The sequence below is a fragment of the Hemiscyllium ocellatum genome, chromosome 1, assembly GCF_020745735.1.
Source record: "Hemiscyllium ocellatum isolate sHemOce1 chromosome 1, sHemOce1.pat.X.cur, whole genome shotgun sequence".
NCBI lineage: Eukaryota > Metazoa > Chordata > Chondrichthyes > Orectolobiformes > Hemiscylliidae > Hemiscyllium > Hemiscyllium ocellatum.
The window spans coordinates 135,006,398-135,031,119 of NC_083401.1; the positions used below are offsets into that span (position 1 = coordinate 135,006,398).

The 24,722-nt window shown below is 46.4% G+C and overlaps 4 non-coding genes across 4 annotated transcripts; all 4 read left to right on the top strand.

Annotated features, from left to right (window-relative positions):
- The first annotated feature begins 2,383 nt into the window (after positions 1-2,383).
- Positions 2,384-2,465, top strand: trnas-aga (transfer RNA serine (anticodon AGA)). Its single transcript has one exon. It is a non-coding gene; the product is annotated as a tRNA-Ser (tRNA).
- Positions 2,466-6,658: 4,193 nt separating this feature from the next.
- On the top strand, positions 6,659-6,740 carry trnas-aga (transfer RNA serine (anticodon AGA)). The gene has a single exon. It is a non-coding gene; the product is annotated as a tRNA-Ser (tRNA).
- A 1,491-nt stretch (positions 6,741-8,231) lies between these two features.
- Positions 8,232-8,313, top strand: trnas-aga (transfer RNA serine (anticodon AGA)). Its single transcript has one exon. It is a non-coding gene; the product is annotated as a tRNA-Ser (tRNA).
- Positions 8,314-11,505: 3,192 nt separating this feature from the next.
- On the top strand, positions 11,506-11,587 carry trnas-aga (transfer RNA serine (anticodon AGA)). Its single transcript has one exon. It is a non-coding gene; the product is annotated as a tRNA-Ser (tRNA).
- The last annotated feature ends 13,135 nt before the right edge of the window (positions 11,588-24,722 follow it).

Sequence of the window (24,722 nt, forward strand, 5' to 3'; positions counted from 1 at the left end):
TGGGAAGTTAAAGTCCCCCATAACAACCACCCTGCTACTTTCACTCTTCTCCTGAATCATCCTCGCAATACTATCCTCTACTTCTCTTGGACTATTGGGAGGCCTGTAGAAAACACCTAACAGGGTGACCTCACCTTTCCTATTTCTAACCTCAGCCCAAACTACCTCATATGGCAAGTCTTCCTCCATCGTCCTTTCCACCGCTGTAATGCTATCCTTGACAAGCAATGCCACACCTCCCCCTCTTTTACCCCCATGTCTGACCCTACTAAAACATTTAAACCCTGGAACCTGCAACAGCCATTCCTGCCCCTGTTCTACCCACGTCTCTGTAATGGCCACAACATCGAAGTCCCAGGTACAAACCCACGCTGCAAGTTCACCTACCTTATTTCTTATACTTCTGGCATTGAAGTGTACACACTTCAAGCCACCTTTCTGTTTACAGGCACCCTCCTTCGAAATCGATGCCTTGTTCCTAACCTCCCTACACTCAAGGTCCTGTACCCTGAAGCTACAGTCCAGGTTCCCATGCCCCTGCAGAGTTAGTTTAAACCCTCCCAAAGAGCACTAGCAAACCTCCCCCCAAGGATACTGGTGCCCCTCAGGTTCAGGTGTAGACCATCCTGTTTATAGAGGTCCCACCTTCCCCAGAAAGAACCCCAGTTGTCCAGAAACCGGAATCCCTCCCTCCTGCACCATGCCTGTAGCCACGCATTTAACTGCTCTCTCTCCCTATTCCTCGACTCTTTATCACGTGGCACGGGTAACAAACCAGAGACAACAACTCTGTTTGTTCTAGCTCTGAGCTTCCAACCTAGCTCCCTGAAAGCCTGCCTGACATCCTCACCCCTCTTCCTACCTATGTCGTTGGTGCCAACGTGGACCACGATCTGGGGCTGCTCCCCCTCCCCCTTAAGGACCTGGAAAACACGATCAGAGACATCACGTACCCTTGCACCTGGGAGGCAACATACCAATCGTGAGTCTCTGTCGCCCCCACAAAACCGCCTATCTGTGCCCCTCACTATTGAGTCCCCAAGAACTATCGCTCTAACTTTCTCTACCCTTCCCTTCTGAGCAACGGGGCCAGGCTCCGTGCCAGAGGCCTGAACCTCGTTGCTTACCCCTGATAAGCCATCCCCCCCACAAGTATCCAAAACGGTATACTTGTTCTTGAGGGGAATGACCGCAGGGGGTCCCTGCACTGGCTGGTTCCTCCCACTCCTCCTCACTGTCACCCATCTGTCTATAACTTTCGGTGTAACTACTTCCCTAAAGCTCTGATCTATGACCACCTCTGCCTCCCGAATGATCCGCAGTTCATCCAACTCCAGCTCCAGTTCCCTAACACGGTCTTGGAGGAGCTGGAGATGGATGCACTTCTTGCAAGTGTAATCAGCAGGGATGCTAATGGCTTCCCTCACCTCATACATGTTGCAAGAGGAACATTGCACTGCCTGCACTGCCATCCCTCTAAAAAGTAAGCTTTAAAACTAAATCTAAAGAAACAAACAAGCAAAATGCAGCACTTACCTGCTTACCACAACGGGTCTTATTATTAGGTTAGAGGAGGAGGGCGGATGGGAGGCTCTACCCCTGTAGTGCCCCGGGTTCCTCGCCTGCGTGCTTATATAAGAAAAAAACCCTACCCAGGTAACCTAGCGCGGCACCAGCTTCCGGGTCCGCTAGGCGTTTAAAAAAAACTTTAAAACCTTTGGCTGTTTGAAAAAAAAACACGAACTAGACTTACCCCGCGACTTCAAAAACACCACCAGACAGCCGTTACTTGGTCCGCCAAGAGAGTGACCAGGCTGTGTTGTACATCTCCTTCTACACCAGAAAGTGTTGTACATCTCCTTACACACTAGGCTGCGTTGTATATCTCCGACCACTCGAGGCTGTGTTGCACATCTCCTACCACACCAGGCTGTGTTGAACATCTCCTACCACTCCATTTTCAGTTGTACATCTCCTTCCACACCAAGCTGTGTGGAACATCTCCAAGCACACCAGGCTGTGTTCTACATCTCCTTGGACATTAGACTGTGTTGTACATCTCCTTCCACACCAGCCTTTGTTGTTCATCTCCATGCACACCACGTTGTGTTGTACATCACCTTCCACACGGGGCTGTGTTGTACATCTCCTATCACACCAGGCTGTGTTGTACATCTCCTGCTACAACAGGTTGTGTTGTACATCTCCTACCACACCAGGCTGTGTTGTTCACCTCCTACCATATCTGGCTGCGTTGTACATCTCCTGTCACACCAGGCTGTGTTGTACATCACCTACCACACCAGCAGGACAGGCAGCATCCAAGGGACAGGAAATTCGACGTTTCGGGCATAAGCCCTTCATCAGGAACCAGTGGCTGCCTGTAGTCATGGCCGAGTGGTTAAGGCGATGGATTAGAAATCCATTGGGATTTCCCCACATAGGTTCGAATCCTACTGACTGCGTTAAGAATGCTTGCCTGCCGCAACAACTTGCGCTCAAGCTTTAGCTAGCCAGCCTGGCTATTTGATTCGACTTGGGAAAGCCGAGCGCTTCATCAGAAATGCTCCATGTTTAAAAGAAAAACGTGGTCTCTTCCCTGATGAGAGGCTTATGCCCGAAAGGTTGAATTTCCTGTTCCTTGGATGCTGCTGGACCTGCTGCGCTTTTCCAGCAACACATTTTCTGCTCTAATACTCCAGCATCTGCAGGCCTCACTTTCTCCTTCTACACCAGGCTGTGTTGTACATCTCCTTCTACACCAGGCTGTGTTGTACATCTCCTACTACACCAGACTGTGTTGTACATCTCCTACCACACCAGGCTGCATTGTACACCACCTCCCACACCAGGCTGTGTTTTACATCTCCTACCAGACCAGGCTATGTTGTACATTTCCTCCCACACCACTCTGTATTGTACATCGCCTTCAACAACTGGCTGTGTTGTACATCTCCTACAACACCAGGCTGTGTTGTATATCTCCTTCTACACCAGAAAGTGTTGTACACCTCCTTACACACTAGACTGCGTTGTATATCGCCGACCACTCGAGGCTGTGTTGAACATCTCCTACCACACCAGACTATGTTGTACATCTCCTACCACACCATGCTGTGTTCGACATCTCGTCCCACACCAGTCTGTGTTGCACATCGCCTTTCCACACCAGCCTGTGTTGTACATCTCCAATCACACCAGCCTGTGTTGTACATCTCCAACATATCAGGCTGTGTTGTTCACCTCCTACCACATCTGGCTGCGTTGTCCTTCTCCTTCCACACCAGGTTGTGTTGTACACCACCTATCACACCAGACTGTGTTTTACATCTCCTACCACACCAGGCTGTGTTGCACATCTCCAATCACACCAGACTGTGTTGTACATCTCCTTCGACATTAGGCTGTGTTGTACATTTCCTACCACACCATTTTGTGTTGTACATCTCCTTCTAGACCAAGCTGTGCTGTACACATCATACAATACCAGGCTGTGTTGTATATCTCCATCAACATTAGGCTGTGTTGTACATCTCATTCCACACCAGGCTGTGTTATACATTTCCTATCACACCAGGTTGTGTGAAATATCTCCTTCCACACCAGGCTGTGTTGTACATCTCCTACCATACCAGCAGGTCAGGCAGCATCCAAGGAACAGGAAATTCGACGTTTCGGGCATATGCCCTTCATCAGGGACTTCACACCGTCTGCAGTCATGGGCGTGTGGTTAAGGCAATGGATTCGAAGTCTGTTGGGATTTCCCCACGTAGGTTCGAGTCCTACTGACTGCGTTAAGAATGCTTGCCTGCCACAACAACTTGCGCGCAAGCTTTAGCAATCCAGCCTGGCTATTTGATTCGACTTGGAAAAGCCGAGCGCTTCATCAGAAACAGTGGTCTCTTTCCTGATGAGGGGCTTATGCCCGAAATGTCGAATTTCCTGTTCCTTGGATGCTGCCTGACCTGCTGCGCTTTTCCAGCAATACATTTTCAGCTCTGATACTCCAGCATCTGCAGACCTCACTGTCTCCTCGAAGATTTTAACCTACTGCGAATCCTCTTGCAAGGATGCCTTCCTTGAAGAAGCTCTCTTCCTCCTTCTACAAGGATTTCAGTGAGTCCCTCTCTCACTGCACACCTCAGGTCATCTCCTCTGCCCAGAAGCTCTTCAGCCACATTCTCAAGCAGACTCGCTACCACAGCTACATCTCCTTCCTCAGCACCTGCCTATGCAACCGACTGATACTGCATGGACTCCGGACTATGTTCCGACCAACAAAATTTGGACCCAACCATGACAACCTGTACCTACAACAAATCCGAAGCCTCCAGCAACAGACCTCCCTCCGGATCCTCCACTCCACCCTTGCACCCATGCATCGATTCCTGATGAAGGGCTTATGCCCGAAACGTTGAATTTCCTGTTCCTTGGATGCTGCCTGACCTGCTGCGCTTTTCTAGCAATACATTTTCAGCTCTGATACTCCAGCATCTGCGAACCTCACTTTCTCCTTCTACACCGGGCTGTGTTGTACATCTCCTTACAACCAGGCTGCGTTGTACTGCTCGTACCACAACAGTCTGTGTTTTACATCTCCTACCACACCAGGCTGCGTTATACATCACCTACCAGACCAGGCTATGTTGTACATCTCCTCCCACACTACTTTGTATTGTGCATCACCTTCCACAACTGGCTGTGTTATACATCTCCTACCACACCAGGCTGTGTTGTATATCTCTTTCTACACCAGAATGTGTTGTACACCTCCTTACACACTAGGTTGCATTGTATATCTCCGACCACTCGAGGCTGTGTTGCACATCTCCTACCACACCAGGCCGTGTTGAACATCTCCTAACACACCATTTTCTGTTGTACATCTCCTTCCACACCAGCCTGTGTGGAACATCTCCAAGCACACCAGGCTGTGTCCTACATCTCCTTTGACATTAGACTGTGTTGTACATCTCCTTCCACACCAGCCTTAGTTTTTCATCTCCATGCACACCAGGCTGTGTTGTAGATTTCCTACCACACCTGCTGTGTTGTACATCTCCTATCACACCAGGCTGTGTTGTACATCTCCTGCTACAACAGGTTGTGTTGTACATCTCCTACCACACCAGGTTGTGTTGTACATTACCTTCCACACCAGGCTGTATTATACATATTCAATCACACCAGGCTGTGTTGTACATCTCCTATCACATCAGGTTGTGTTGTATATCTCCATCCACACCAGGCTGTGTTGTACATCCCCTTCCACACGAGGCTGTGTTGTACATCTCCTATCACACTTGGTTGTGTTGTGCATCTCCTTCCACAACAGACTGTGTTGTACTTCTCCTTCCACACCAGGCTGCGTTGTACATCTCCGACCACATGAGGCTGTTTTGCACATCTCCTACCACACCAGATTGTGCTGTACATCTCCTTCCATACCAGGCTGTGTTGTTCACCTCCTACAACATCTGGCTGTGTGGAACATCTCCTATCAAACCAAGCTGTGTTGCACATCTCCTACCACATCTGGCTGTGTTGGACTTCTCCAATCAAACCAAGCTGTGTTGTACATCTCATTCCACACCAGGTTGTGTTATACATCTCCTATCACACCAGGCTGTGTTGTACATCTCCTACCAAACCAGGTTGTCTTGTACATCTCCTCCCACATCAGGTTGTGTTGTACATCTCCTCCCACACCAGGCTGTGTTATACATCTCATATCACACCAGGCTGTGTTGTACATCTCCTACCAAACCAGGTTGTGTTGTACATCTCAACCCACACCAGGCTGTGTTGTACATCTCCTAATATACCAGGTTGTGTTGTACATCTCCTCACACAACAGGCTGTGTTACAAATCTCCTATCAATCCAGGCTGTGTTGTACATCTCCTACCACACCAGGTTGTGTTATACATATTCAATCACACCAGGATGTGTTGTATATCTCCTTCCACACCAGGCTGTGTTGCACATCTCCTACCACACCAGGCTGTGTTGTACATCGCCTTCCACACCAGGCTGTGTTGTACATCTCCTTCCACAACAGGCTGTGTTGTATATCTCCTTCCACACCTGGTTGTGTTGTACATCTCCTACCACACCAGGCTATGTTGTACATCTCGTTCCGCACCAGGTTTTGTTGAATATCTCCTTCCAGACCAGGCTGTGTTGTTCACCTCCTACCACATCTGGCTGTGTTGTACATCTCCAATCACACCAGGCTGTTTTGTACATCTCCTTCCACAACAGGCTGTGTTGTACATCTCCTGTCTCACCAGGCTGCGTTGCACATCTCCTATCACACCAGGTCGTGTTGTACACCTCCTATCAAACCAAGCTGTGTTGTACATTTCATTCCACACCAGGTTCTGTTGTCCATCTCCCACCACACCAGGCTGTGTTATACATCTCCTATCACACCAGGCTGTGTGTACATCTCCTACCACACCAGGCTGTGTTGTACATCTCCTCCCACAGCAGGCTGTGTTATACATCGCCTATCACACCAGGTTGTTTGAAATATCTCCTTCCACGCCAGGCTGTGTTGTACATCTCCTACCACACCAGCCGGTCAGGCAGCATCCAAGGAACAGGAAATTCGATGCTTCGGGCATAAGCCCTTCATCAGGAATCTCGTTCCATCTGTAGTCATGGCCGAGTGGTTAAGGCGATGGACTAGAAATCCATTGGGATTTCCCCACGTAGGTTTGAATCCTACTGACTACGTTAAGAATGCTTGCCTGCTGCAACAATTCGCGCTCAAAGTTTAGCAAACCAGCCTGGCAATTTGATTCGACTTGGGAAAGCCGAACGCTTCATCAGAAATGCTCCATATTTAAAAAAAAGTGGTCTCTTTCCTGATGAGGGGCTTACGCCCAAAGCGTCGAATTTCCTGCTCCTTGGATGCTGCCTGACCTGCTGTGCATTTTCAGCAACGCATTTGCAGCTCTGATGCTCCAGCATCAGCACCTGGTTGTACATTTCCTTACAACCAGGCTGTGTTGTACAGCTCGTACCACAACAGTCTGTGTTATACATCTCCTACCACACCTCCTACCAGACCAGGCTATGTTGTACATCTCCTCCTACACTGCTCTGTGTTGTATATCGCCTTCCACAACTGGCTGTGCTGTACATCTCCTACCACACCAGGCTGTGTTGTACATCTCATGCCACACCAGGTTTTGTTGCATATCTCCTTCCACACCAGGCTATGTTGTCCATCTCCTATCACACCAGGTTGTGTTGTTTATCTCGGTCCACACCAGACTGTGTTGTACATCTCCTTCGACATTAGGCTGTGTTGTACATCTCCTACCACATCATTTTGTGTTGTACACCTCCTACTAGATCAGGCTGTGTTGTGCATCTCCTACCATACCAGGCTGTGTTGTACATCTCCTGCTACAACAAGTTGTGTTGTACATCTCCTGCTACAACAAGTTGTGTTGTACATCTCCGTCCACACCAGGATGTGTTGCACATCTCCTATTACAACAGGGTGTGTTGTACATCTCCTAACCACACCAGGTTGTGTTGTGCATCTCTTTGTTCAACAGGTTGTGTTGTACATCACCTTCTAAAACAGGCTGTGCTGCACATCTCCTATCACATCATGTTGTGTTGTACATCTCCTTCCAAACCAAGCTGTGTTGTACATCTCCTACCCCACCAGCCTTTGTTTGTACATCTCCTTCCACATCAAGTTGTGTTGTATATTTCCTTCCACAACTAGCTGTTTTATATATCCCCTTCCACACCAGGCTGTGTTGTACATCTCATGTCACACCAGGCTGTGTTGTACATCTCCTTCCACACCAGGCTATGTTGTGCATCTCCTATCACACCAGGTTGTGTTATACATCTCCTACCACACCAGGCTATGTTGTATATCTCCTTCCACACCAGGTTGTGTTGTACATCTCCTATCAAACCAAGCTGTGTTGTACATCTCCTAACACATCAGGCTGTGTTGTTCACTTCCTACCACATCTGGCTGTGTTGTACATCTCCAATCACACCAGGCTGTGTTGTACATCTCCAATCACACCAGGCTGAGTTGTACATCTCCTATCACACCAGGTTGTGTGAAATATCTCCTTCCACACCAGGCTGTGTTGTACATCTCCTACCACACCAGCAGGACAGGCAGCATCCAAGGGTCAGGAAATTCGACATTTTGGGCATAAGCCCTTCATCAGGGACCTCTTACTGTCTGTAGTCATGGCCGAGTGGTTAAGGTGATGGATTAGAAATCCATTGGGATTTCCCCACGTAGGTTCGAATCCTACTGACTACGTTAAGAATGTATGCCTGCTGCAATAATTCGCGCTCAAAGTTTAGCAATCCAGCCTGGCTATTTGATTCGCCTTGGGAAAGCCAAGCACTTCATCAGAAATGCTCCATATTTAAAAAAAAAAGTGGTCTCTTTCCGGATGAGGGGCGTATGCCCGAAACGTCGAATTTCCTGCTCCTTGGATGCTGCCTGACCTACTGCGCTTTTCCAGCAACACATTTGCAGCTCTGATACTCCAGCATCTGCAGTCCTCACTTTCTCCTCGAAGATTTTAACCTACTGCGAATCCTCTTCCAAGGGTGCCTTCCTTGAAGAAGCTCTCTTCCTCCTTCTACAAGGATTTCAGTGAGTCCCTCTCTCACTGCACACCTCAGGTCATCTCCTCTGCCCAGAAAATTCTTCAGCCACATTCTCAAACAGACCCGCTACCACAGCTACATCTCCTTCCTCAGCACCTGCCTACGGAACCGACTGATCCCGCACGGACTCCGGACTACGTTCCGACCAACAAAATTTGGACACAACCATGACAACCTATACCTACAACAAATCCGAAGCCTCCAGCAACAGACCTCCCTCCGGATCCTCCGCTCCACCCTTGCAGCCATGCGTCAATTCCTGATGAAGGGCTTATGCCCGAAACGTTGAATTTCCTGTTCCTTGGATGCTGCCTGACCTGCTGCGCTTTTCCAGCAATACATTTTCAGCTCTGATACTCCAGCATCTGCAGTCCTCACTTTCTCCTCGAAGATTTTAACCTACTGCGAATCCTCTTGCATGGATGCCTTCCTTGAAGAAGCTCTCTTCCTCCTTCTACAAGGATTACAGTGAGTCCCTCTGTCAATGCACATCCCAGGTCACCTCCTGTGCACAGAAGCTCTTCAGCCACATTCTCAAACAGACTCGCTACCACAGCTACATCTCCTTCCTCAGCACCTGCCTACGGAACCGACTGATCCCGCACCGACTCCGGACTACGTTCCGACCAACAAACTTTGGAACCAACCATGACAACCTGTACCTACAACAAATCCGAAGCCTCCAGCAACAGACCTCCGTCTGGATCCTCCGCTCCACCCTTGCAGCCATGTGTCGATTCCTGATGAAGGGCTTATGCCCGAAACGTCGAATTTCCTGTTCCTTGGATGCTGCCTGACCTGCTGCGCTTTTCCAGCAACACATTTTCAGCTCTGATACTCCAGCATCTGCAGACCTCACTTTCTCCTTCTACCCCAGGCTGTGTTGTACATCTCCTTACAACCAGGCTGTGTTGTACATCTCGTACCACACCAGGTTGTGTTGTACATCACCTAACACACCAGGCTGTGTTGTACAGCTCGTACCACAACAGTCTGTGTTATACATCTCCTACCACACCTGGCTGCGTTATACATCTCCTACCAGACCAAGCTATGTTGTACATCTCCTCCCACACTACTCTGTGTTGTACATCGCCTTCCACACCTGACTGTGTTGTACATCTCCTTCCACACCAGGCTGTGTTGTACATCTCCTTCCACACTAGGCTGTGTTGTACATCTCCTACCACACCAGGTTGTGTTGTACATCTCCTTCTACACCAGAAAGTGTTGTCCATCTCCTTTCACGCTAGGCTGCGTTGTATATCTCCGACCACTCGAGGCTGTGTTGCACATCTCCTACCACACCAGGCTGCGTGGAACATCTCGAAGCACACCAGGCTGTGTTCTACATCTCCTTCGACATTAGACTGTGTTGTACATCTCCTTCCACACCAGCCTTTGTTGCTCATCTCCAAGCACACCACGTTGTGTTGTACATCTCCTTCTACAACAGGTTGTGTTGTACATCCCCTTCCACACCAGGTTGTCTTGTACATCTCCTATCACACCAGGTTGTGTTGTGCATCTCCTTCTACACCAGGCTGTGTTGTACACTTCCTACCACACCAGGCTGTGTGGTACATTACCTTCCACACCTGGTTGTGTTGTACATCTCCTGCTACAACTGGTTGTGTTGTACATCTCATACCACACCAGGTTGTGTTATACATATTCAATCACACCAGGCTGTGTTGTACATCTCCTACCACACCAGGCTGTGTTGTACATCTCCTACCACACCAGATTGTGTTGTACAACTCCTTTCATATCCGGTTGTGTTGTACATCGCCTTTCACACCAGGCTGTGTTGCACATCTCCACTCACACCAGGCTGTGTTGTACGTCTCCTTCGACATTAGGCTGTGTTGTATATCACCTGCCACATCATTTTGTGTTATACATCTCCTACTAGACCAGGCTGTGTTGTACATCTCCTATCACACCAGGTTGTGTCGTGCATCTCCTTCCACACCAGGCTGTGTTGTACATCTCCAGCCACACCAGTCTGTGTCGTACATTACCTTCCACACCTGGTTGTGTTGCAAATCTCCTGCTACAAATGGTTGTGTTGTACAGCTCGTACCACAACAGTCTGTGTTTTACATCTCCTACCACACCAGGTTGCGTTATACATCTCCTACCAGACCAGGCTATGTTGTACATCTCCTCCCACATTACTCTGTGTTGTACATCACCTTCCACACCAGGCTGTGTTGTATATCTCCGTCTACACCAGAAAGTGTTGTACATCTCCTTACACACTAGGCTGCGTTGTATATCTCCGACCACTCAAGGCTGTGTTGTACATCTCCTACCACACCAGGCTGTGTTGAACATCTCCTAACACACCATTTGCAGTTGTACATCTCCTTCCACACCAAGCTGTGTGGAACATCTCCAAGCACACCAGGCTGTGTTCTACATCTCCTTCGACATTAGACTGTGTTGTACATCTCCTTCCACACCAGCCTTTGTTGTTCATCTCCATGCACACCACGTTGTGTTGTACATCTCCTTCTACAACAGGTTGTGTTGTACATCCCCTTCCACACCAGGCTGTGTTGTACATCTCCTATCACACCAGGTTGTCTTGTACATCTCCTTCCACACCAGGTGTGTTGTTCACCTTCTACCACATCTGGCTGCGTTGTACATCTCCTGTCACACCAGGCTGCGTTGCACATCTGGTATCACACCAGGTCGTGTTGTACACCTCCTATCAAACCAAGCTGTGTTGCACATCTCCTACCACACCAGCAGGTCAGGCAGCATCCAAGGAACAGGAAATTCGATGCTTCGGGCATAAGCCCCTCATCAGGGAACGCTCTCCTCTGTAGTCATGGCCGAATGGTTAAGGCGATGGATTAGAAATCCATTGGGATTTCCCCACGTAGGTTTGAATCCTACTGACTATGTTAAGAATGCTTGCCTGCTGCAATAATTTGTGCTCAAGCTTTAGCAAACCAGCCTGGCTATTAGATTCGACTTGGGAAAGCCAAGCACTTCATCAGAAATGCTCCATATTTAAAAAAAAACGTGGTCTCTTTCTTGATGAGGGGCTTATGCCCGAAACGTTGAATGTTCTGTTCCTTGGATGCTGCCTGACCTGCTGCACTTTTCCAGCAACACATTTTCAGCTCTGATACTCCAGCATCTGCAGACCTCACCTTCTCCTCGAAGATTTTAACCTACTGCGAATCCTCTTGCAGGGGTGCCTTCCTTGAAGAAACTCTCTTCCTCCTTCCACAAGGATTTCAGTGAGTCCCTCTCTCACTGCACACCTCAGGTCATCTCCTCTGCCCAGAAGCTCTTCAGCCACGTTCTCAAGCAGACTCGCTACCACAGCTACACCTCCGTCCTCAGCACCTGCCTACGGAACCGACTCATCCCGCACGGACTCCGGACTACGTTCCGACCAACAAACTTTGGACCCAACCATGACAACCTGTATCTACAACAAATCCGAAGCCTCCAGCAACAGACCTCCCTCCGGATCCTCCGCTCCACCCTTGCAGCCATGCGTCGATTCCTGATGAAGGGCTTATGTGCAAAAAGTCGAATTTCCTGGTCCTTGGATGCTGTCTGACCTGCTGTGCTTTTCCAGCAACACATTTTCAGCTCTGATACTCCAGCATCTGCAGACCTCACTTTCTCCTTCTACACCAGGCTGTGTTGTACATCTCCTTACAACCAGGCTGTGTTGTACAGCTCGTACCACACCTGGCTGCGTTATACATCTCCTATCAGACCAGGCTATGTTGTACATCTCCTCCCACACTACTCTGTGTTGTACATCACCTTCCACAACTGGCTGTGTTGTACATCTCCTACAACACCAGGCTGTGTTGTATATCTCCTTCTACACCAGAAAATGCTGTACACCTCCTTACACACTAGGTTGCGTTGTATATCTCCGACCACTTGAGGCTGTGTTGCACATCTCCTACCACACCAGGCTGTGTTGAACATCTCCTAACACACTCTTTTCTGTTGTACATCTCCTTCCACACCTGGCTGTGTGGAACATCTCCAAGCACACCAGGCTGTGTTCTACATCTCCTTCGACGTTAGACTGTGTTGTACATCTCCTTCCACACCAGCCTTTGTTGTTCATCTCCATGCACACCACGTTGTGTTGTACATCTCCGTCCACACCAGGCTGTGTTGTACATCTCCTTCCATACCCGGTTGTGTTATGCATCTCCTATCACACCAGGCTATGTTGTACATCTCGTGCCACTCCAGGTTGTGTTGTATATCTCCTTCCACACCAGGCTGTGTTGCACATCTCCTACCACACCAGGCTGTGTTGTACATCCCCTTCCACACGAGGCTGTGTTGTACATCTCCTATCACACTCGGTTGTGTTGTGCATCTCCTTCCACAACAGACTGTGTTGTACTTCTCCTTCCACACCAGGCTGTGTTTTACAACTCCTGCGACACCAGGCTGCGTTGTACATCTCCGACCACATGAGGCTGTTTTGCACATCTCCTACCACACCAGCTTGTGCTGTATATCTCCTTCCATACCAGGCTGTGTTGTTCACCTCCTACAACATCTGGCTGTGTTGCACATCTCCAATCACACCAGGCTGTGTTTTACATCTCCTACCACACCTGGCTGCGTTATACATCTCCTATCAGACCAGGCTTTGTTGTACATCTCCTCCCACACTACTCTGTGTTGTACATCACCTTCCACAACTGGCTGTGTTGTACATCTCCTACAACACCAGGCTGTGTTGTATATCTCCTTCTACACCAGAAAATGCTGTACACTTCCTTACACACTAGGTTGCGTTGTATATCTCCGACCACTCGAGGCTGTGTTGCACATCTCCTAACACACCATTTTCTGTTGTACATCTCCTTCCACACCAGGCTGCGTGGAACATCTCCAAGCACACCAGGCTGTGTTCTACATCTCCTTCGACATTAGGCTGTGTTGTACATCTCCTTCCACACCAGCCTTTGTTGTTCATCTCCATGCACACCAGGTTGTGTTGTACATCCCCTTCCACACCAGGCTGTGTTGTACATCTCCTATCACACCTGGCTGCGTTATACATCTCCTCCAACACCAGGCTGTGCCATACATTACCTTCCACACCAGGCTGTATTATACATATTCAATCACACCAGGCTGTGTTGTACATCTCCTACCACACCAGGCTGTGTTGTACATCTCCTACCACACCTGGCTGCGTTATACATCTCCTCCAACACCAGGCTGTGCCATACATTACCTTCCACACCAGGCTGTATTATACATATTCAATCACACCAGGCTGTGTTGTACATCTCCTATCACACCAGGTTGTGTTGTTCATTTCCTCACACACCAGGATATGTTGCACATATCCTATCACACCACATTGTGTTGTACATCTCCTTCCATACCAGGCTATGTTGTGCATTGCCTTCCATAGCAGGCTGTGTTGCACATCTCTTATCACACCAGGTCGTGTTGTACATCTCCTATCAAACCAACTGTGTTGTACATCTCAGTCCACACCAGGTTCTGTTATACATCTCCTACCACACCAGGCTGTGTTGTACATCTCCTACCACGCCAGCAGGTCAGGCAGCATCCAAGGGACAGGAAATTCGATGCTTCGGACATAAGCCCTTCATCAGGGATCTCATTCCATCTGTAGTCATGGCCAAGTGGTTAAGGCGATGGACTAGAAGTCCTTTGGGATTTCCCCACGTAGGTTTAAATCCTACTGACTACGTTAAGAATGCTTGCCTGACGCAACAACGTGCACTCAAAGTTTAGCAAACCAGCCTGGCAATTTGGTTTGACTTGGGAAAGCCGAGCGCTTCATCAGAAATGCTCCATATTTTAAAAAAACGTGGTCTTTCTTGATGAGGGGCTGATGCCCGAAACATCGAATTTCCTGCTCCTTGGATGCTGCCTGACCTGCTGCGCTTTTCCAGCAACACATTTTCAGCTCTGATGCTCCAGCATCTGCAGACCTCACTTTCTCCTTATACACCGGGCTGTGTTGTACATTTCCTTACAACCAGGCTGTGTTGTACAGCTCATACCACAACAGTCTGTGTTATACATCTCCTACCACACCAGGTTGTGTTGTACATCTCCTACCACACCAGGCTGTGTTTTACATCTCTTACCATACCTGGCTGCGTTATACATCTCCTACCAGACCAGGCTGTGTTGTACATATCCTCCTCCACTGCTCTGTGTTGTACATCTCCTTCCACACCAGACTGTGTTGTACATCTCCGTCCACACCAGGTTTTGTTGTACATCTCCTATCATACCAGGTTGTGTGTATATCTCCGTCCACACCAGGCTGTGTTGTACATCTCGTGCCACTCCAGGTTGTGTTGTATATCTCCTTCCACACCAGGCTGTGTTGTACATCGCCTTCCATACCAGGCTGTGTTGTACATCTTCTTCGACATTAGGCTGTGTTGTACATCTCCTACAACATCATTTTGTGTTGTACACCTCCTACTAGATCAGACTGTGTTGTACATCTCCTACCATACCAGGATGTGTTGCACATCTCCTATCACAACAGGGTGTGTTGTACATCTCCTAACCATACCAGGTTGTGTTGTGCATCTCCTACCCCACCAGCCTTTGTTTGTACATCTCCTTCCACACCAGGTTGTGTTGTGCATCTCCTCCCACAACTGGTTATGTTGTACATCTCCTATCACACCAGACTGTGTTGTGCATCTCCTACCACACCAGGTTGTGTTGTACATCACTTTCCACACCAGGCTGTGTTGTACATCTCCTGCTACAACAAGTTGTATTGTACATCTCCGTCCACACCAGGATGTGTTGCACATCTCCTATCACAACAGGGTGTGTTGTACATCTCCTAACCACACCAGGTTGTGTTGTGCATCTCCTACCCCACCAGCCTTTGTTTGTACATCTCCTTCCACATCAAGTTGTGTTGTATATTTCCTTTCACAACTAGCTGTTTTATATATCTCCTTCCACACCAGGCTGCGTTGTACCTCTCCTATCACACCAAACTGTGTTGTGCATCTCCTTCCACATCAGGCTGCGTTGTACATCACCATCCGCACCAGGCTGTTTTGTACATCTCCTGCTACAACATGTGTCTTGTACATCTGCTAACCACACCAGGTTGTGTTGTTCATTTCCTCACACATCAGGATATGTTGCACATATCCTATCACACCACGTTGTGTTGTACATCTCCTTCCATACCAGGCTATGTTGTGCATCGCCTTCCATACCAGGCTGTGTTGTACATCTCCTATCACACCAGATTGCGTTGCACATCTCCTTCCACACCAGGCTGCATTGTACATCTCCTGCTACAGCAGGCTGTATTGTACATCTCCTTCCACACCAGGCTGTGTTGTACATCACCTACCACACCAGGTTGTGTTGTACATCTCCTTCCACACCGGGTTGTGTTGAACATCTCCTATCACACCAGGTTTTGTTGTACATCTCCTACAAAAGGCTGTGTTGTTCATCACCTATTTCACCAGGTTGTGTTGAATATCTACTATCACACCAGGTTGTGTTGTACATCTCCTTACACACCAGGCTGTGTTGTACATCTCCGATCACCCCAGGTTGTGTCGTACATCTCCAATCACACCAGGCTGTGTTGTACATCTCCTTCCACACCAGGCTATGTTGTACATCTCCTACTTCACAATTTTGTGTTGTACATCTCCTACTAGACCAGTATGTGTTGTACATCTCCTGCTAAAACAGGTTGTGTTTTACATCTCCTTCTCCACCTAGCTGTGTTGTACATCTCCTGCCACACCAGGTTGTGTTGTACATCTACCTCCACACCAGGCTGTGTTGTACATCTCCTACCACAACAGCCTGTGTTGTACATCTCGTATGCAGGAAATATGCAGGGAAGAGGTTTTGGGAATATTGGAAAGGATGAATATAGATAAGTCTCCTGGGCCTGATGGCATTTACCCCAGGATCCTATGGGAAGCTAGGGAGGAGATAGCAGAGCCATTGGCCTGGATTTTTATGTCGTCATTGTCAACGGGAATAGTACCAGAGGACTGGAGGATAGCGAATGTGGTCCCATTGTTCAAGAAAGGGAGTAGGGATAGCCCTAGTAACTATAGGCCAGTGAGTCTGACTTCAGTGGTGGGCAAAGTCTTAGAGAGAATGGTAAGGGATAAGATTTATGAACATCTGGGTAGGAATAACGTGATCAGGGATAGCCAGCATGGTTTTGTGAAGGGCAGGTCGTGCCTCACAAACCTTATTGAGTTCTTTGAGAAGGTGACTAAGGAAGTGGATGAGGGTAAAGCAGTAGATGTTGTGTATATGGATTTTAGTAAGGCGTTCGATAAGGTTCCCCATGGTAGGCTAATGCTAAAACTTCGGAGGTATGGCATTGAGGATACATTAGAGGTTTGGATTAGGAATTGGCTGGCTGGAAGGAGACAGAGGGTAGTAGTTGATGGATTATGTTCATCTTGGAGCGCAGTTACTAGCGGTGTACCACAAGGATCTGTTTTGGGACCATTGCTTTTTGTTATATTTATAAATGATCTAGAGGAAGGACTTGAAAGCTGGGTAAGCAAGTTTGCGGATGACACAAAAGTCGGTGGAGTTGTGGATAGTGAGGAAGGAAGTGGTAGGTTACAGCGGGATATAGATAAGTTGCAGAGCTGGGCGGAAATGTGGCAAATGGAATTCAATGTAGCTAAGTGCGAAGTCGTTCACTTTGGTAGGAATAACAAGATGATGGATTACTGGGCTAATGGTAGGCTACTTGGTAGTGTGGATGAGCAGAGGGATCTTGGTGTCTATGTACACAGATCTCTGAAAGTTGCCACCCAGGTAAATAGTGCTGTGAGGAAGGCATATGGTGTACTGGGCTTTATTGGCAGAGGAATTGAGTTCCGGAGTCCTGAGGTCATGTTGCAGTTGTATAAGACTCTGGTGAGGCCTCATCTGGAGTATTGTGTGCAGTTTTGGTCGCCATACTATAGGAAGGATGTGGAAGCTTTAGAACGAGTGCAGAGGAGGTTTACCAGGATGTTGCCTGGAATGGTAGGAAAATCTTATGAGGAAAGGCTGAGGCACTTGGGGCTGTTCTCATTGGAGAAGAGAAGGTTTAGGGGAGATCTGATAGAAGTGTATAAGATGATTAGGGGTTTAGATAGGGTAGATACTAAGAACCTTTTACCGCTAATGGAGTCAGGTGTTACTAGGGGACATAGCTTTAAATTAAGGGGTGGTAGGTATAGGACAGATGTTAGGGGTAGATTCTTCACACAGCGGGTTGTGAGTTCATGGAATGCCCTGCCCATATCAGTGGTGAACTCTCCTTCTTTATGGTCATTTAAGCGGGCATTGGATAGGCATTTGGAAGTTATTGGGCTAGTATAGGTTAGGTAGGATTCGGTCGGCGCAACATCGAGGGCCGAAGGGCCTGTACTGCGCTGTATCCTTCTATGTTCTATATGTTCTATCTCCAACCACACCAGGCTGTGTTGTACATCACCTTCTACAACATGCTGTGTTGTACATCTCCTATCACACCATGTTGTGTTGTACATCTCCTTCTACATCAGGCTGTATTGTACATCTCCTTCCATAACAGGCTGTGTTGTACATCTCATGTCACACCAGGTTTTGTTGTATATCTCCTTCCACACCAGGCTATGTTGTTCATCTCCTATCACACCATGTTGTGTTGTATATCTCCTTCCACACCAGGCTGTGTTGACATCTCATTCCACATCAGGCTATGTTGTACATCTCCTATCACACCAGGTTGTGTTGTATATCTCCTTCCACACCAGGCTGTGCTGTACATCTCCTTCCACATCAGGCTATGTTGTACATCTCCTATCACACCAGGTTGTGTTGTACATCTCCTATCAAACCAAGCTGTGTTGACATCTCCTACCAGACCAGGCTATGTTGTACATCTCCTCCCACACCACTCTGTGTTGTCCATCACCTTCCACACCAGGCGGTGTTGTACATCTCCTATTACATCAGATTGCGTTGCATATCTCCTCTCACAACAGGATGCTGAGCCATGGTACGAAAATTGCAGTTAATTCCCAATTTATTTATTAAGTGTATAGTATTGTATATATTTGTACTGTTAAGCTTATTGATATGTGCAAGGCAGATAGTGTATGGGACAATGGGGAACCCAGATCTGCAGGGAGCTAGTCCATCTCTCTGAGACTTGATGTGTGCCTGCATGAGAGCGTGGTCTGAGCTGTCGTCCCGTTTTCACTAGATGTTTTAAGTGATCCACAGGAGGGACGGTGGCTAAGTGAGCATGGGCTCAAAATTGGACCTTCTAACTTGACCCACAGCTGAAGACATCAAGCCTGACAGAAAATTGACCCAAGCAGATTAGATATCAGCCAGCAGCTCGCGGCTGCAGAGAAAAGTGGAAACCAGATCAACAAAATTACAAAGCTTGAAAGGGAGCTAGTTACAACTAGCCCTAGAGCTGTGAATTGAAGAAGTAACAATCTGACATTCTGGCATCTTGCCTATACACCTCACACTTCCCGACATGGCAACAGTGAAGGGTATTGGCACGGCCCACTAGGATTATTTGAACCCAGCTCATGATACATTCACCAAAGGCCACAGAACATTCCATAAGTTCGGGTGTGATGGGGTAAAAATGCACTTACCTGGATGCCACCTCATCAGTGAAGACTCTCAGTGAAGACTCACAGGGAAGAATTGCAGCAAGTCTCCTGGAGAAGACAATGTGGTAACCCAAGAAGACCCAGAAGGAGATCCAACCTGACCTGTGAGACCCATCTTAATGGAAGAAAGCCAGCCCTACATCAGAGAGGAACGAGATTTCATTGGCTCTGTTTAAATAAATGGATTATTGGGGGTAATATTCTTTTTCAGATGGATAAAGGTGGAAAATATTGTGGGAATTTGGGAAATGCTCATATGGTGTTTCAGTGAGGAATATTTTGATAATAAAATTGTTTTGAACCATGTTGTGAATTCTATGTGTCTATGTCTGCCATGCTGACAAGATCACTTGGGTAAAGAATTTTTAATGCATAGACTGGTTTAAACATCTGGGATTGATTAAAATATCTAGAAGGAGTGACGGCTTTGGAGGAATCATCCTTATGCTTCCACTGAGACCGCTGTAAAAATCCTGAAAGACAAAAGAAAAGTACGTAATTTGGTTATGACAAGGTCACAGTCTTGACAATCACCATATTCATCGTCAGTCACTGATGAAATCAGTCAGCAATTAAAATAAATGTGTGTTGGAGAATATTTGTAATTCTGTCATTAGCTGCCTTATGAATTTACCAGCCTTTCCACCTTTGATTGAGAAAGAAGGAAAAAGTCAAAAGAACTTGGTGGTGGGCAAGTTGTTGGAGGGAATCCTGAGGGACAGGATATACATGTATTTGGAAAGGCAAGGACTGATTTGGGATAGTCAACATGGCTTTGTGCATGGGAAATCATGTCTTGCAAACTTGATTGAGTTTTTTGCAGAAGTAACAAAGAAGATTGATGAGGGCAGAGCAGTAGATGTGATATATATGGATTTCAGTAAGGCGTTCGACAAGGTTCCCCATGGGAAACTGATTAGCAAGGTTAGATCTCATGGAATACAGGGAGAACTAACCATTTGAATACAGAACTGGCTCAAAGGTAGAAAACAGAGGGTGGTGGTGGAGACTGGAGGCCTGTGACCAGTGGAGGGCCACAAGGATCGGTGCTGGGTCCTCTACTTTTTGTCATTTACATAAATGATTTGGATACGAGCATAAGAGGTACAGTTAGTAAGTTTGCAGATGACACCAAAATTGGAGGTGTAGTAGACAGCAAAGAGGGTTACCTCAGATTACAACAGGGTCTGGACCAGATGGACCAATGGGCTGAGAATGGCAGATGGAGTTTAATTCAGATAAATGTGAGGTGCTGCATTTTGGGAAAGCAAATCTTAGCAGGACTTATACACTTAATGGTAAGGTCCCAGGGAGCGTTGCTGAACAAAGAGACCTTGGAGTGCAGGTTCATAGCTCCTTGAAAGTGGATTCGCAGGTAGATAGGATAGTGAAGAAGGCGTTTGGTATGCTTTCCTTTATTGCTCAGAGTATTGAGTACAGGAGTTGGGAGGTCATGTTGCGGCTGTACAGGACATTGGTTAGGCCACTGTTGGAATATTGCGTGCAATTCTGGTCTCCTTCCTATTGGAAAGATGTTGTGAAACTTGAAAGGCTTCTGAAAAGATTCACAAGGATGTTGCCAGGCTTGGAGGATTTGAGCTGTAGGGAGAGGCTGAACAGGCTGAACAGGCTGTTTTCCCAGGAGCGTTGGAGACTGAGGGGTGACCTTATTGAGGTTTACAAAATTATGAGGAGCATGGATAGGATAAATAGACAAAGTCTTTTCCCTGGGGTCAGGGAGTCCAGAACGAGAGGGCATAGGTTTAGGGTGAGAGGGGAAAGATATAAAAGAGACCTAAGGGGCAATGTTTTCACACAGAGGGTGGTATGTATATGGATTGAGCTGCCAGAGGAAGTGGTGGAGCCTGGTACAATTGCAACATTTAAGAGGCATTTGGATGGGTATATGAATAGGAAGGGTTTGGATGGATATGGGCCGGGTGCTGGCAGGTGGAACTAGATTAGGTTGGGATATCTGGTCGGCATGGACGGGTTGGACTGAACGGTCTATTTCCATGCTGTACATCTCTATGACTCTATGACTCTAAGTCTTGCATTCGTAAGGCATCTCGTCAACATCATGACGTTGCAAAGCTCTTTATAACCAATCAAATAATCTTCGAGGTGAAGCGTCACCATTGTTGGACGAAATGGAGAAGACAAACTCTGTACAGCAGATTCCTGCATCCAGCAATGAAATTATGACCAGGTTATCTATTTTTATTGTTGCTGATTTTGAGATAAATATTTATGACAAAACCAGAGATATTTCCCTTGATGTCTTCTAAAAGATGTAATGTGATTTTTTTTTCACCCGGGACCGCAGCTAGGTCCTCAGTTTAACATTTTACCCAATAGACAGCACTGCCAACAGTGCAGAGTTCTCTCAGTACAAAACAAATAGTCAATATTACTGTGCTCACATCTCTGGCAGAGGGCTTGTACCCATAATGCTCTCTCACTAAGGCAAGAACGCTTCCTTCCGAGTGACCAAAAACTGACAAGCAGGGGGTCAAAAGTGCTAAAACTTTCATAGACCACCTGCTCTGCAACTGCAAGCTGGACTATTCATGGTAGACCATCAGGTCACTGCCTTTGCCTTGAATTTTACATTCTCCATTAGCAAGAAGTATAAAAAGCAGACATGTGAATAGATGAATGAGAGTGAGGTATTTATGCAACGAATGCAGTGCATTCAATCAGGGTGACTATGAGATATCTGTGTCACAGGGCACATGGGATTGGAGTTCATTTCAATAATGGATGGATAAATGGAAGAGTAATGAACTACATAAAAGGGTAGAAGTTACACACTGCTGAAAACTGAGAGAAACTGAGGCGTACACTTGACAAGACAGAGTGAATGAAGGAGCACGTAAAACACAGGATGTGGTTGAATGCAAAATGTGTGGGCTGTTCCTGATTGGGTATGTCATTAAATAATTTCCCTAAATTGCATATAAGTGCTGAGTCCAGTGTTCCTTCAGCTTCTTGGTGAAGTCACGAATTTCCTTCTTACATTGCCCCTCTTTCTTGACCCCACTGTGTTTGGATTAATTTCAGGACCTATTGTTAGTGAGATGGAAAGGTCAGGTTTTAATGGTATCCAATTTTATGAACAATTCTTCATTATCCTGCTACCTAGTGCCATCTCCTTCATTATACAGGAGTAACAATTGAAGACTAGAGCTGATTACTGATACAACTTCAAAATCTTTAACATTTGCTATCATTTAGAAAACATAAAGAATGGCTCATACAGTGCATTTTCCACATCCATTCACAAGTTTATTTTGCAATTGTTCCAAATACACAATGTGAAAAAATGTAGCCTCCCTCATTATTTCTGACAATGGTTGCTGCAATCAAAGATGTAAAAGGGTAATTACATGATTCCGCAATCTCAGGCCATGTACTGAATATTAAAATAAGGGTCCCTGGCAGATTTTTAAATTATATTCCACGTGGCTACTTTTAACGTTTCGTGATCGTATAGAGCAGGGGATATCAGATGGTCTCTCGGTTCCCCCATCTATACAAAGGATGATTATATGAGGTGAATAATAAGGGGTTTAAGCTGATAATTCCTCCTTTATACAATTAGCAAAAGTTAAAGCTTCCTTATTGTATTAGCAAATATCAACCTCTTCTCTTTCCTTGCTGATACCGAAGAACCATCGTGTACTTCCAGGTTTTGTGCATTTTCTTTGAGCTGCATTTCATTATATGCCAGAATTGCATCAAACTGCTCGGTGAGACCTGTAATGAGCCCATTAGTGTTTTGGTGTGTGTGTGTATGTATTTATTCTTTTTAATTACTTTGTTCATTGAGGAGAAATAATAATGGAACATTTTCAGCATGACATGATTTTACATCATAGTGTAGCATTTGACAAGCACAGAAAATAAGGTTTGTTAAAAGTTAGCGTCAACGTAAATGAGACAGTGATAACATAATCATTTCTCCTAATCTCTCTGACCTTTCTGCTCCTAATAATTAGGCATAGAAAACCTTCCACTTGGCAAATGGTGATATTTTGCTCCATAATAATTGGTACAGAAATACAGCTAGATGATTTGTTGTCCAAATTTTGATGGCTAGAGCTTAAACATTGATAATGCAAACTGCTTTCTAAACCTTTTATGTGTCTACTGAATTTTTCTGAGGGTCAAAGGGTTACACTGAAAATCCAAGAAGGACTAATTTTTGCAGACTCACAGCTTCCAAAGTCAGGCCTTTAACCTCGGAATCCACCCTGCCCACCCCTATGTTTAACCCACAGCTCTTGCAAAAGTCAAGTACCAGCAGATTTCACAGTGAAATCTCTGTAAATTGACAGACACAATTCTAGTTTGGTTCCATGCAGACATTCTAAGATTCTTCCTACATGACTTCATTGTCCACATATATTTGCTCATCTGTTTGGAAATATCTACTATACTGACTTCTGTTGGGGGTAAATTATTGGAGGTGATTTTAAAAGATAGGATTTAGAGAAGCAAAGGCTCATAGTCAGCATGGAAAATCATGTCTCATAAACTTCATTGAGTTTGTTGAGGAAGTTACTAAAGACTGATGAGGGCTGAATAGTTGACGTTGTTTATTTGGACTTCAGTAAAGCCTTCAACAAGGTTCCACATGGTAGACTAATTAATAAAATTAGGCTACATGGGTTTCAGGGTGAGCTTGCCAATTAGATATAACAGATTTGATTATAATTAGATTTGACAGCAGAAGACAGAGAGTGGTGGTGGAGAGTTGTTTTTTGAACTGGAGGCCTGTCACCAGCAGTGATCCACAGGGATTGGTTTTGGATCCCCTTCTGTTTTTCATTTATATGAATGATTTAGATGAGAATATACAAGGCATGGTTAGTAAGTTTGCAGCCGAAAATGTGTTGCTGGAAAAGCGCAGCAGGTCAGGCAGCATCCAAGGAACAGGAAATTCGACGTTTCGGGCATAAGCCCTTCATCAGGAATCCTGATGAAGAGCTTTATGCCTGAAACGTCGAATTTCCTGTTCCTTGGATGCTGCCTGACCTGCTGCGTTTTTCCAGCAACACATTTTCGGCTTTGATCTCCAGCATCTGCAGACCTCACTTTCTCCTAGTAAGTTTGCAGTTGACACCAAAATTACAACGGGATCTTGATCAAATGGGTCAATGGGCTGAAAAAAATGATAGATGGAGTTCAGTGTAGATAAATACAAGGTATTGCATATTGGTACAACAAACAAGGATTATACAATTAATGATAAGGCCTTGGGCAGAGTTGTAGAATAGAGGGACCTACTGGCTCAGGTACATAATACTTTGAAGTTTACGTCACAATATAGACAGGATGGTTAAAAAGACATTTG